The following is a 3,192-nucleotide window of genomic DNA, read 5'->3' as shown; positions in this document are numbered from 1 at the left end:
TTAATAGCAAGTCCTGGCAAAGTAACACCTTGGGCCATGCTGGATTAAATGCACATGTCTTTGAGTAATGGTTTTGTCTTTTCTGATATTTTTGGGGTTTTTTGCATGCCAGTGTTAATTGTTATTTTATCTCTGGCATAACACAATCATCTCTTTCTCACACACATCACTTTTGTCATTTTTAAAAAGTGCAGGTGTTCATTTGGGGAGTGTCATTTGGGACCCACCCCACGTTCCTGAGCCCCTCTGCCACTAACTACCAGCTGCTGTGCCATCCAAGCTGCCGTTCCTCATCTTCTAAACCAGAAACACTACAGGCACTTCTGTAGCCCTTGAAGGCAGAATGGAGACAAAGAGAGCAGCTTGTGCTGTTAAACATAAAAACGGGGTTCTATTTCCAGCTGAGAAACTGCAGGGCAGCCATATGTCACATGCTATGAAATGCAAGCACTTCAAAACCAAAAGTCAGGAAATGGGTCAAGATGGGCACCTGCCATTTGATTAGTGTTGTGGAAACAATGACATGTGGTGGCTGGTCCCCATATTAAAATTCCAGCTGCAGGAAAGAAACAATACTGGGAATTTCCAGCAGATATGTTGCATCCATTTATAGTGAAACTCTATGTGTTCAAGAAATTCACTGTGCAGAAGATTCCCACAGGGTGTAGGGTGGTTATTTAGGGTCTGTATTTATTATGCATAAATAAGAGATTTCATATCTGTTTAAAACAAAATGGAACAAAAGTTGTCTTGAACAATTGTACAGATTTAGAAAACAGCAGTCATATTAATACGTTTACAAAGAGTAGCTAAACATCAGCTGATTTGATGGAGGTCCAATGTGCAGGTCGATATATCACTAACCTCCTCCACCTGTTGCACCTGTCTATTCTACACCCAATCATTTCCTGTATAGTAAATATTGGAAGAATGAGATGGAGGTGTATTATGAATCTTTTGTAGCAATGTCAATTTCAACTACATTTGCCAAAATCAAAAAGATAAGTAAGCTTCTTGTGGTCCACTTCTCAGCAGCTGAGATCATCTTATGCCTCTATATTTACCTTGTACTTTCAGGATGTGGGTGGCGCTGTGGTCTAAACCACTGAGCCTCTTGAGTTTGCTGTTCAGAAGGTCAGTGGTTCGAATCCACACAATGGGGTGAGCTCCCGTTCCTTTGTCCCAGTTCCTGCCAACCTAGCAGCTCAAAAGCACGCCAGTGCATGTAGATCAGTAGGTACCACTGTGGTGGGAAGGTAAACGGTGTTTCCATGCTCTCTGGTTTCCGTCACAGTGTTCCGTTGCACCAGAAGCAGTTTAGTCATGCTGGCCACATGACCAGGAAAGCTGTCTGTGGACAAACGCTGGCTCCCTCGGCCTGAAAGCGAGATGAGCGCCGCAACCCTATAGTCGCCTTTGACTGGACTTAACCGTCCTGGGGTCCTTGACATTTACCCTACACGTACTTTCCTTGTAGCCAAATAGACAATTGTCAGTTCCTTACAGCATCCTTTTCTATAAAGCAGAAGCAAATAAGGCCCGCTAATGAAGAGCAGTGATGGCAAGATGAGATGAAATCTGGCTTCTCCGTTTTAATGCTGATGACACCACAACACTTATGCACTATAATAGGGTTGTCACAATTTTTCTTTTCATTTTTGACATTGGCAAAACTCCTACACAAAATCCGGTTTGAGTCTTGGAGATTCTGGTGTGGTGCATGAGTGTGCTTTTTGCAATGTTTTCCACCTAAACATTAGGAAGAACTTCCTGACAGTAAGAGCTGTTCGACAGTGGAATTTGCTGCCAAGGAGTGTGGTGGAGTCTCCTTCTTTGGAGGTCTTTAAGCAGAGGCTTGACAACCATATGTCAGGAGTGCTCTGATGGTGTTTCCTGCTTGGCAGGGGGTTGGACTCGATGGCCCTTGTGGTCTCTTCCAACTCTATGATTCTATGATTCTATGAATGTGCTGCTTACAAGAGTGAATGGAATGCATGCACGATGGTGCGTGGGTGGGGGTTGTTCTGCATTTCGTGTGTCCATACGTGAAAATTTTACAGAATGTAGGGAGACAATGAGGAATCTCATGGAAGAACCACTGTTTCAAGGCCCAACAAAATTTGAGCTTAGGCTGCTAGAGAAAATAAAATGCATGCAGAATGAAGGGGAAACTACATTGGTAATTATTACTGCTGTTATGACACTAACATGTTTGCATGTTAAATGAATGTGATGTTTAAAACTTCATCATAATACGCTTTTGGATTTTCCCAGAATGTGGAAGCGTGGATATAAGGGTTTATGGTAGAGTTGTAATCTTTTTTCTTGATTTTACTGTTGTATCTTTTGCAACCCACTTTGAGGCTAAATACAATCAAGCAGTGTAATATTTAAATGATAATAAATAAACATGAAATTCTAATTTGGCTCAAAATCTATTTGCTGTGATAACAAAAAGAAACTTAGTGCAATCCAATGTGTTTACTCAGAAGTAAGTCCCACTATATTTTGGAAAGACAAAATAATAATACATATTTACAAAGGGAAAGAAAGATAAAAGTAGCCCAACTGAATTCAATGGGGCTTATTCCGAGGTATAGGATTGCAGTCCTGTAGGTAATGTTATTTGACTGATTGAATTCTGCTTTAATAAAATGGAGTTGAACTCAGGGGGAAAGATCCCTTTCAACCAATTTGCTGCAAAAGCTAGTTGTCTGACTGGTTTGTGGCTGTGATGAACCCACCTCCTAGTAATCTTTGAAGTGCTTTCACAATAATTTGTAACAAATGATCATGCTTTTAAAAACAAAGTTTTGCAAAAATAGATATATGAATATAGCACTTTTTAAAAAAGTTGCCAGTCCACCTGAACATGGGTAGAGAGGCAAAATGACCACTGAAACAGCATTTAAGTTGCTGGTTTCTAGTACACCATTGTCACCTACAGTATAAAGTCAGGGAAGAGAAAAATGGTGTGACTTAAATGGTACACCCTTAGACTGCAGTCCTCCTCTACTTACTTGGGAGTAAGATCCATCCAGGGGCAGAGGAAGGGGTGTGTGGTGGATGTAGGCCACCCCGTGTGTCACCACTGAGGGAGGTGACAAAATGCCGGATTGCACTCACCACAGGCCCTGTAGCACGCCTGAGCCACGCATCTCTCCTGGCCCCATCAATTTCAATGGAACTTCT

The sequence above is a fragment of the Podarcis bocagei genome (genome assembly GCF_964188305.1).
Source record: "Podarcis bocagei genome assembly, chromosome: 5".
In the NCBI taxonomy this organism is placed as follows: Eukaryota; Metazoa; Chordata; class Lepidosauria; order Squamata; family Lacertidae; genus Podarcis; species Podarcis bocagei.
This window is presented reverse-complemented; position numbering follows the sequence as displayed.